This window comes from Sturnus vulgaris, chromosome 11 (assembly GCF_052056855.1).
Source record: "Sturnus vulgaris isolate bStuVul1 chromosome 11, bStuVul1.hap1, whole genome shotgun sequence".
NCBI classification, from domain to species: domain Eukaryota; kingdom Metazoa; phylum Chordata; class Aves; order Passeriformes; family Sturnidae; genus Sturnus; species Sturnus vulgaris.
The window spans coordinates 3055141-3067055 of NC_142253.1; the positions used below are offsets into that span (position 1 = coordinate 3055141).

At 45.8% G+C, this 11915-nt stretch overlaps 1 long non-coding RNA gene across 16 annotated transcripts in view; it reads right to left on the reverse strand.

Moving 5' to 3' along the window:
* The window catches only part of LOC148222462 (uncharacterized), a 118107-nt gene that overhangs the window by 33072 nt on the left and 73120 nt on the right, over positions 1–11915 (reverse strand). The window contains exons 1-2 of one of the 16 annotated variants that reach the window (XR_015805966.1): positions 7294–7530; positions 6587–6690 (exon numbers count right to left, since the gene is read on the reverse strand). The exons of 13 other annotated variants lie outside the window; for them this stretch is intronic. This is a non-coding gene — a long non-coding RNA (uncharacterized LOC148222462). Of the gene's footprint in view, positions 1–6586; positions 6691–7293; positions 7531–11915 lie in introns of those variants that run through there. 2 more of the 16 variants (XR_015805962.1, XR_015805963.1) reach the window with 2 other exon arrangements.

Sequence of the window (11915 nt, forward strand, 5' to 3'; positions counted from 1 at the left end):
CAGAGGGATCAGAGCTTTCCCTGCACACGGTTTTGGAACCTACAGTGCTTGGAGTGGAGGGGTTGGGATGGAGGAGTTGGTAGTGATGCGTTTTTGGGGCTACCTAAAAACAGAGACCAGACAGAATTAAGGGAATAAAAAGCTGTTCTATTCATTGAAGGGCCTTCAGGTACATTTAGGGCAGACAAAGCCCCCCAGGGCTGCACCCAAAAATGGATGATGGGTCACAGGTTTTCACACTTTGATAAGTTTGGTCCATTTGCATATTGGGGGTTAATTTTCCAATTACAGCTGCAGGTAATGAAGTCATTTACCCCAAGTTTGCTTCCCCCAACTCATTTTTGTTTCCATCTCTCAGGCCTGAGGCAGTGAGGTGTCCTTGATTCCCAGCCTGGAGAGGAATTGTTGTGTCTGCCCAAAATGGGAGAGCAGCAGCCAGCACTGGATATGGAGTTTGGAGTTACACACTGAAGAATTACAGGATTACAAATATATAAAAAATATAAAAGCTGAAATCCTAAGGCATCATCAGCAGGAGGGACAGCACAGCCTTGAGGCAGACACCTGGGAGCTGGCAACTCGTCTGCCATGGCACAGAGCCTGGAGCCAGCCTGGTGCCATCAGGCAATTCTGGCAGCTCCAGGGGGAGAGCTGGACCCTGCCAGGAACACGGGAGGTGCCAGGAAAGGTCGAGGCTGCCACCTGCAGCCCTTTCTCCTGCTGCAGGGCAACCAAAGGTGCCAGGACCAAGGGCTGGAATTTGGGATGGAGCTCCCCCAGTGCCTCATTGCTCTGCCACCTGAGCAGTGCTGGGTGCCATGAGCTCCTGAGCAAGGGCAGGTGAAACACCCAGGAGCTGGGACCTGCCTGAACCAGCTGGGCTGGGGTGCCTGAATCCCTGAGGATGCAGGACTCTGCTCCCCAACTAACACAACACCCTAAATGATGCCTTGGGTTTTAGCTTTTATATTTTTCAGAATCTCTGCTGCTTAGTGTGCAACTCTGAAACTTCATATTAGGTGTTAGTGAGTTCTCTTCACAGGGGAGTTGGACAAAACAATCCCTTCCCAGCTGGAGAATCAAGGACAGCTGGCACCCAAAAAGCAGAAACAACATCAAGGGAAAGGGGGCTGAGACTTCATAGCCTGGGGCTGTGGTTGGATAATTGACCCCAAGATGAACCAAAACTTATAAAAGTGTAAAAACTCGTGGCTGGGATCCATCTTGGATTTGATTTGGGTGTAGCCCTGGCTAGGGTCTTGCACTGCCCAAGGTGGATCATTTGAATAGATACCAATTTTATCCTTTCAATAAATACCTATTTTATTCCTTTTGCTCTGTCTAGTCACTGTTCCAGGTCAGCCTTCCCAGGCAGGAGTTCTGGTGGCTCTGGTGGGACATCAAGGCATCTGGAAAACCCCTGGACTGGAGGAACACCCAGCTCCTGCCCCCCACTCTGTGGGAGCCCAGCTGCAGTCCAGAAGGCACCACAGCCCAAAAATCCACTGGGACTGGTACAGAGACTCGTGAGTAACTGGGTAAAAGTGCTATCCAATTCCATTTCTGCAGCAATCTCAGCCCTGATCAGCCAGTGACTCTGGTTTTGTGCCTGTGTCCTTCCTGGGACATCCCAGGGTGGTGGGGGAATGACAAAGCTCTCAGAGCAGGCACTGGGGGCAAAGCAGCTGCTAATGAGCACATCTGGCTCCGGATCTCCACCTCCTCCTGCACCCTGCTCTCAGCAGCCACCACAGCAGCTCTGCAGATGTTTTTAGGTAGCTGGGCCCGGTGCCAAACCCACGTCCTGACCTTTGAAAACAGCTATTTTTTTTTTTTTCTGCGACCGTGCTCAGAGCATCAGCCTCTGCCGAAACCATCAGTCTCAGAAGTGATGATTCAGTCTCTGTTTCCCTTCAAACTCCATCATTACAAGGTCATCAAGCACAGCGTGGTTTAAAACACACATAAAACAGCCACCAGAGTTCTTAGGAATATCAAGCAGTTTCGCTATCTTTCCGCAATGCTTCAATCTGGCTGCTGATTAACTCTCGCTTTATATTTAAAATTCCACTTGCCGAAAGAGTGTCTGAGGGGGTGTTTGAGAGCTGAATGGCACGACTGTAATTACAGGCAAATGGATGCTGCATGGCTAAAACATGATGGCTACAGGAAGACCGAAGGGTGAAATTAAATACTTGAGAGAAGGATTTTAAAAAAATTAATGAAACCCCCGAATTATGAGGATTTTAGCTAAAAGCTTTTCAATGTCTTTGCCTCCTGGCTTTAGGCTGCCTCATTCAGGTTTTTGCTTATTAGGAGACTTAGAAATGTGCTTTACAATGATACTGAGTTCCTCTGCAGATCACAGGAGACAGAAGCACAGGCACTGAGAATGTTCAAGGTAGCACACGGCTCAGATTTCATGGTGGAAATTGGCAGCACACCCCTATGGACAATTTGACAGGCTCCCCTTCTCCAAAGAGATGTCACCAAGGGTGATCCCCCCTTCTCCTCTGTTCACGTCCACTGCTTTCTTCACTTTGACCAAATCCACTGATTTTCTGCCAAAATCCCTCCCTTTTCCCCTCTCCTCTTTTTTAAGCCCTTGCTTTAGATCACTCCATCTTCTTTCTGCCAAACCTTGTGGCTTTTCATCTCCCCGTGCAGGAGCTCATGCCAACAAGAGTAGCCAAAGTACTTTTTGTTCTCCTCTTGAATCTGAGACCTTTTTGATCTGTTTTTTTCACCGTTTCCATGACACACAACACGGAGAAGCCAGATGAAGGGGCAGATCCTGTGTGCCCATTGCTTTTCCCTCACCAAACCCAGCACTGTGCCATCCTCGCTCCCACGCAGGACTGGGAGCTCACCTGCACCGTGGAATCTCTGCCAGGACTTGGCTCTGCACCTCCTGACTTTGCTCAGCGACCTCCAGCCCTTCCCTGGGACCTTCCCTTAGAGCCCACTCCATTTCCAGAGCTCCACAAGGCACAGAATTCCCACCCAGCCCTGCAAGGCTCTGTGCAGAGCAGTCCAAGACCCAATTCCCAGGGCTGGATGCTCGTGTTGTGCTGAGCTCCTGCAGCAGCCCCGTTCCTGCTCAGCCTCCCCTGGAGCTGACGTGCTCATTACTGGAGCTGTTAATTTTATGGTTCCATTAAGTGGCTCTGGCCGGGTGCCATCCAAGCACGTGGGGCTGTGGTTGATTGAATGATTGATTTTACACAGTTGTCTTCTTCCTGCACTCCTAAGGGCTTTTATTTGGGATTAACAAACCTTGCCATTTCACTATTCCACTTCACAGCTCCTCAGCTCCTTTTCAACTTCCCTTCCTTACGTGCACCTTATGGGGCAAGGATCCTGCTTAGCCATCGCCAAATTACAGTTCTAAAGAAAAATAACAAAAAGCAGCAGCCTGTAAGAGATCAGAGGCATACACACACATTTTTAGGGCCTGGCAAATAAACCCCACAAACCTTGAGGCATGACACTCCAAATTCTTTGTCTCGTTTTTATTAAGAAGGCAGCTTAGTTTAGTAAATATTATGAAGCTCTAATTACAGACACCAAATCCCAAGATATAGTTTTATATATTTGTGTCTATATATGATTTAAAGCAGTTTGCTAAAACTAGATGACAAGGTTCAAGAGCAACCAAAAAATGTCAGGAGTTATTGTTAACTTATTGTTGATATAAAAGAAAAAGCTCAAGGAAAGTAAAGCACACAACTAATTAGTAATGTGGTTTTTCAGGAGCAAGTACGCAAAAGCTGTCCTCATTCCATAAGAATTTGACATTTTGGATTCTCTCTACCTAAAAGGAGACAAAAATTTAAAATATTTACATAACTCAGCTGCAATGTTCCCTTTAGATTATTGCTGGGATGATTATTTTTTCAAGTCTCTTCAGAAAAATAAAATAATTCAATACCTATTGCATTTTTAAAGACAAAGTTACTTTGATCCCAATAAATTATGGCAGGAAGACAAGGTCTGCCAAGTCCCGAGCCTGCAGCAAACAAGAAAATGTGAGATCTTGGCAAAATGAAAGTACACCAGAGAAGCAACACTTAAAAAAATCCTTAAAATTGGAGAGGCACAAGATGATACCCCATAAAGAAGTGAAAGATTGGAGGGCTGTGTGATCACCTGGTTGGAGTCTGCAGAAAGCAATCCCAAGTTTTATAGACATCAGAAAACTTTGTACTGCTCTCCCAAAAATAAAGCTTTGAAAAAACCTGCCCCCGAGTCCTTGGAGAATTTAAGGGTAGAACAAGCTGCTATCTTGAACAAAGATAAATAAGACACTTTATATTGCTTTTCAATTATTTCAGGCTGAGGATCACAATGTGGGAAAGAGAAAATGTCAAGCAGAGATGAAAGCAGAGCAGACATCGATGGAGGGACGTGGATTTCCCCCAGCCAGGAGCCTCTGCCCTAACTCCCAACCCAGGGCTGGGATCTGCCTCAGTCCTTGGCAGATGGGAAGGAGTCACAGGGTTTGGTCCTGGCAGGGGAAAGGGACAAGAGCACAGGGGATGGGGATGCAGGGAGAGACAGCACTGCCATTCCTGAGCAGGTGATGGGGCTGGAGACCATGGACAAACCTTGGGATGTCCAGCCTGGTGCTCTTTAGGGCTGAGAGCCCCCAGCCAGTTAACCCAAGGAACATCCCTGCCATGCCAGAAACATCCAAACCCAAACCCATGAGGCTGCAGACAGCACCAAGCCTGCCCTGAAAGCAGAGCCTGAGCTCAGCATCCTGCCCAGGCTGGATCCAGCATGGACCCTGCCCCCCTGGATGGTCCCTGGGGACACCAGGGCAGGGTAGGGACCCAAAGTGTGCCCTGAGCAGGGAAAGGGGATTAAAGGGTGGCTGCAGGGTGCACAGAGCTCACTGCTCCGTTTTGGACACACAGGACTGAGCCAGCTCCTCACATCACAGAGCCAAGACCTTTTCTTGAGAGACAAAAAGAGGGAGGGAGATCAGTGGTGTGTTACAGCAGAGCTGCCTTCAGATAATAGCTCAGCAATTTGGGTTCTGTTCTCTCTGCTGCTGGACTCAAAATAACTCCTGTTTCCCAAAAGACAGCCCTGGCTGCCAGCCTGCAGGCTGTGCTGAAGCTGTTCCACGTTGGAGAGGACAGCTAAAGGTTTGTTGTGCCGTGTGGAATGAATTTTTTTGGTACTTTTTTTTTTTTTTTATAATCATCATCATCTGGCCCCTCTTCAGAGCATTCATCCAGGAAAGGGGACACATGGGGTCCCAACCAGTGCTCCAGTGATTATTTAAGTACATCAAATGCTCATTAGGTAAGGTAAAATCAACAAATATTCACCAGGGCATGGGCTAGAGAGGATGAAGGAAATCAAACTATTAATTCAAAGGGCAAGGGGAGCATTTTTCTGAGCAAGGTCTGAAGCTTCTGGGAGAGAAAAGCAGCAGCACTGATGAAGAGGAACAAGGAGCAAGGAAAAGGACAAAAAGGAATCAGGAGACGTGAAAAATTCTAAGAATAAAATAAGAAAGAGAAGGAGAGAAGAGGGAGAATAAGGAATCTGAGGGTGATGGAGTGGAAAATGTGAGCAAGCAGAGTCAAGGTGGCAGAGTCAGGCAGAGTGAGAAGCACCTTGGCAGCCCCAGTGAGTGGGACAGAGGTGACACCAGGAGTGTTCCTGAGAAAGGGCCACTCACCAAACTCAGGGCAGGAGCAGGCTGCAGAGACAGGGCAGAAAGAAAAGAGCAGGGTTTGGGTGAAACAGGAACAATTCCATGGACAAACAAGGCATGGAAATGGAAAGAAGCCGAGTTACAAAGGGCAGATGTTCATGGACACAGCAGCACCAGACACTGTGCTGGGATGTTGGGATGCTGGGATTTTGAGATGTTGGAATTTTGGGATGTTGGGACGCTGCTGCCTCCCTCTCTCCTCCAACATCCAAGCCCAAATGCACACTGTGCATCTTCTGACCCCCAAAGAAAGTTCCCTCAGCTCCAGAGAGAGCTCAATGCTGCCAAGTTTTGGCAGTGCTAAGACAGCAAGAGAGAGGCTGGACACGAGCTTAGGCTGATCCAGTTCACCCAGGTCCTCACATCTGCTGGATTGATGGTTTGAAGGCAAGCTTGCTTTCCTGCAAACCTTTTAAACCTTTTTCTTTTTTTTTTTTTTTTTTTTTGTCTAATCTTGTTCACACAGAATCCACTTTATCTTCTGATTATACTCCTTAGCCTACAAAGACTCTGCACAAGTACAGTCCTACTAGTAAGGCATAATATTAACAGCATGCACAACCTTGCCCAGTACTGAACTGCTCCATCACAGTAATTACTGACACAAAAGTGCTTGATCTAGTTGAATAAAGTCCATGTACATTCACCAGGAACAGAAATCACAGCTGCTAAAAGTCAGATTCATAAAAGCAGCATTAGGGGGAAAAAATGCAGATTTGTGGAGAGAAAAAAAAAAATCTATTGTTGCTGATTTACCCATGTACCAATCTATTTTTGCCTCTAAACTGAAAGAGGGTTTTGTTTGGTGACTGACACATATTTGAGTCACATCAGAAGGGAGAGAATAATCCCCACCTGCTGTCATATTGTTCTCCAGCTGATTGTCCTCTTGATCTGTAGTGCTCATATCACAGCAGGGAGCACACAGAAAAGGGGGTTGGACAGGCAGGAGAGATGTGCTGGAGAGAACAGTCAAAAATGCACAGAATGGCCTAATCAGCAAAGAGAAAATCAGGCTGTTGGCAGGAGGGGGAAAGAAAAATGAAGCAAAAAGACAAAAGAAGAAAATTTTATTGGGCGAGACACAATAACCAGAACCCCACACTCATGGACACGGATCCTGTGCCCCCCTTGCAACCCACACACCTGATTTTCTGGGAGCAGAACCATTCTCCACCAAAGCCCATGGGACAGGACAGCCCAAAAAACCAAGGCGTGATAGATACAAAATATATTTAAGGCAGATTTTCCCAGCTCTTTATCCTGTCCTGCCCCCAGCCCTGGGAGCTCACAGCTGTCCCAGCACTCGGAGCTGAAGCTTTAAGTGCCTTTGTCTCCAAAGCCAGAGATGCCTTTGGGCCGCGTTTCCACAGATTAGTTGTTTGTACAAGAGAATTGCTTTTTGAGATGCCCTGATCCCTCCGGGATCCACTGACACGGATATGAGCCCAGCTCTGTGCCAGGGCACTGCAGTCCTGCTGCAGCCCAGAGCCCCCAGCCCCGCTGCTGCCACACCCAGAGCATCAAAACCTGAGTTAAAAACCCCGAAAGGTAAAATTCACCTTCTCCCTGACCTATTCGAGCCGTCTTGACAGAAGTCCGGGCTCCACCACAAGGCTTCATTGATCCTGAGGTCTTTAATGAGGAAGACTCATTAGCATGTAGTCAAACTCAGGTTTCCCCACCTCTCAGCACATCCCAGCCTTCCTCTGCTCGGCTACCTGTGCACAGCTTCTCATTAAATATGACACAGATTTGTTACATTGCTGAGCTGGCTGTAAATTGAACTTGTCATAGTGAAGTGCATGTTTTCCAGTTCTTCATCTCTTTGGTTCCTGTTGCTATAGTGACCATCAGAAATCAGAGCCTAAAAGGCAAAGAGAAGGAAGATTCTTTCTCTGTTTAAATAGCACCTTCCATCTCTAACACCGGCAGATTGTCCCATTTCAGCTTTATTTGTTAAGATAACCACACAAAAGAGCTGAGCTCCTCCAGGTTTCAGGGTCTCATCCAAATCTGCTGAAGCCAAAGGCAGTGTTTTCAATGGCTTCAAGGAGCTCTAGATCATGTCTGTATTGCCTTAAAGATGAATTCACTACAGATTTGCAGCACTTTGCAGTTTATCTTAGCTTAAACCCCTCAGTGTGGGAATACGCTGATGTCCTGCTACAACAGTGACTGATGCAGAATGGGACATCCATCCATCCATCCATCCACCCATCCATCCATCCATCCACCCATCCATCATCCATCCATCATCCATCCATCCACCCATCCATCCATCCATCCATCCATCCATCCACCCATCCATCCATCCATCCACCCATCCATCCATCCATCCATCCATCCACCCATCCATCCATCCACCCATCATCCATCATCCATCATCCATCCATCATCCATCCATCCATCATCCATCCATCCATCCATCCATCATCCATCATCCACCCATCATCCATCCGTCCATCATCCATCCATCCATCCATCCATCCACCCATCATCCATCCATCCATCCACCCATCCATCCATCCATCCACCCATCCATCATCCATCCATCATCCATCCATCCACCCATCCATCCATCCATCCATCCATCCATCATCCATCCACCCATCCATCCATCCACCCATCCATCCATCCATCCATCCACCCATCCATCCATCCACCCATCATCCATCATCCATCATCCATCCATCATCCATCCATCCATCATCCATCCATCCATCATCCATCCACCCATCATCCATCCATCATCCATCCACCCATCATCCATCCATCCATCATCCATCCACCCATCATCCATCCATCATCCATCATCCACCCATCATCCATCCGTCCATCATCCATCCATCCATCCATCCATCCACCCATCATCCATCCATCCATCCATCCATCCATCCACCCATCCATCCATCATCCATCCATCCATCATCCATCCATCCATCCACCCATCATCCATCCATCCATCCACCCATCATCCATCCATCATCCATCCATCCATCATCCATCATCCATCCATCCATCATCCATCCATCCATCCATCCATCCACCCATCCATCCACCCATCCTCCATCATCCATCCATCCATCATCCATCCGTCCATCCATCCATCCATCATCCATCCATCCGTCCATCCATTCATCCATCCTCCTCATGGACAAAGCCAGTGCTGACTGTACCTTGTTATCACTGCCCTTTCTTTTCATCTCCTGAATTTATGTCCCACTTCTTTGTTTAAAAGACAGAATAAGTGCTCCTTGATAGTGTTAGTGCTAAGAGACAAAAATAAGCCAAGATAAAATCATTGAGATTGTGTCTGAAAGTGGAACTTAAAGGATAATTAACACCCTCTGTACTGGGAACTCAGCTGTTCTCTGCACCCATCCACACTGACTGCAGACCTGAAATCAGGGGTGTCAGAGTCATCCTTGGCTCAGATATCCACTCCAGACTGAAAACATGGCATTATCCACCCCTTGCCACAACAGCAGCTCTTCTTTCTCCTCCCCTCTGTGCCAATGCTGCAGCCCAAAACACAAACAGCACCCAGAAACATCCCTGAGTCATGCTGGCAATGCTCCATCTAAACCAACATCTGCCTGTCTTAACGTTTGTGTTTCAATGCTTTGGGACACAAAATCATAGACACAAACTCCCGTGCTGATGAGCCCTCCACTTCCCCACATCCCACCTGCAATAAATGCAAGCCATCAACATCAAACCCTGCAATTTACCCGCACTTGCAGTTTATGGAAATATTAAAAAATGAAATGCCAAACAGATGCTCAACAGACCTGCTATGATAAGAAAACGAATTAGAAGGTATGAAACGAATGTCTTCTTAAGGGAGGAAATGCAAAGAGCTTGAACCTCAATAAGTAAAAAATGTGGAAATTAAGAGTTGTAACTTTTAAAAAATTGATCAGAATCACAAGATTCTGCAGGGAAACACCCAATTTCTTGTCTGACAGCAGGTGGCAGCAGGATTCCCACCACAAATTCCAGATTTGGAATGACATCCCCTACATCATATTTGAACATTAATCCATGCCCTGAGGTTGTTTGGTGAGTGAGCTGACAGAAATAAACCTGGGCTGAGCACATCTGCATTTTCACAGCTGCAATCCACTTAGCTGCCAGTGGAAGTTCACAATGCAAGAGCTGAAAATATTTGGTGTTTAACAATTATTGGTAATGTCACTTTTTGCCCATTAGAAGCCCAGAATTTGCATCAAACATTCAAAAGTCTCTGTTGCTGCTACATCACAGCACTCAGTGAACGTGGGCCTGAGAAACCTGGGAATCCAGAGGTGAAATGTTTACAACAAATGTCACAAAAACATCAGTAGGAATTCCCAGAAAATACAAAAAACTTCATGCTGTAAACTTCAACCTAAAACTGCTTGAGGAAATCATTTGGAAAAGGGATGCACAGAGAACTGAGATGTCTCTGATAAAGCATCACGTGCTGGTCAGACTGGCTCCCACTAAAGCCTTATTGAATTTCGGACTCCTGAAAAAAAAGCAGGAAATAATTATTATTGATGATAGAAGGTTTTGAAACACTTAAAGGAAATCTTACTCATTTATTCCACGATGTTCCTCATGGAGCAAGACAGACATAACTGAAGGAGCTGCTTAGTGATTTGTTAACTGAAATGCAATTAAAGAAAAAGTAAAAATGCTTTAAAATATTGTGGAGGTGGGTTTCTTTTATTATTATATTTTTATTTTTGTACTTAGCTTGTTTCTTAGGATTATCCTTCAAAGCTGCTCGAAATAGGGAGGAATTGTAGCACTAATAGGAGCAAATGGGGCCAGCTGGATGGAGCAACAGGAATTAAAGGATAATAAAGACAGAAAAGAGGGTTGACAGTCATGGCCAGGACAGCCAACTGTGGCACAAGTGACCAAAGTTTGCAAGAGACCCCAAATGATGACCCAAAGCCCAGTGTGGCCAAGATAATCCCAAGGTTTGAATGAAGAATAGAAATTCTGAGGAGCAGAAGGCCAGAGAGAGCTGGCCCTCACCAGCTTTGACAGAAAATATCTGAAATTATTTAAACCTATGAGAGATTTTATTTTTTTTTTCCTTAAATATTATTTGCAGGCTTAAATAAAAGAATTCCACCAAGGTAAGAGGCAATTCCCTCCTCTGTCCCCCTGCTTCTAAAGGATGAGATCCAAATCATGAATATTACAGTGACTTAGAGATGCATTTACACAGTTTTACTGCTTTGGACAAAACACAGCCACTTTCCCAGCCTGATGAAATATTGTTATCCACATAATTCATTTCGTGCAGCTTCAGCAAGGCATTTGGATTTGTGGCTGTTCCCATTTGAGGGGGAAATTGAGTTGGAAATTCACGTGTGAGCCACGTGGATGAGGCAAGTCCGAGCATCAGGAAAGTGTCAATTAAATTCCCCTTCCAGCCCAAAATAAAATCCCAAAGGGAAAGCCTTAGGGAGGGTCCCCATTGCTGTGACAATTGAGCACAACTGAAAGAACTCAAGCCAGGGGTGAGCACAAGCTCGTTTCAAGAGATGATAATGAAATTTAGATGTATTTTATTAATAGTCTGAGTGCTGATTGCTGTGCACAGTAATGGGAGGCAGCAGAGCAATTTATGGTTTAGCCTTTGATAACATGGACTTATTAAGGATGTTATTGATTAAAGATAAATTAGCAATTCACTGATTAATTCATCCCTCATCTTCCCATTCCTGTTGTAGCAAAGACCATGGAAGGAAGCACTGTCAGGTTGCTGGTTCTCAGTTCTGACTCTGACTTCCAATAAATTTGGATTTTTGGACATTTTCAGAAGCTTTGTTTGAGCAAGTGTCTGAGTGCACTCATTTTTCTGGAATGTGCTGTCCCACCTACTCCTTACACAAATGCACACTGGAAATTTGCTGGGAATAGTTAGAAAAACCCAAAAGAATCCCACGAGCTGTTCTGCATAAAATGGTGAGTGAAACAGGCACTCCAAACTCAAAGTTTCTCATCTATTCCACAAGAGAGATTTAATCCCCATTCCAGCACTACCTGTAGCAATACTGATTAAGGAAGTACCTAAGGAAACAATTATTCAGAATAGAACTGAGATGCAAATCTGGAAAATATCAGATTAAATGAGGAGGATGATGTGAGGCTCAGGTTTTTAGCAATGTTTCCATACATT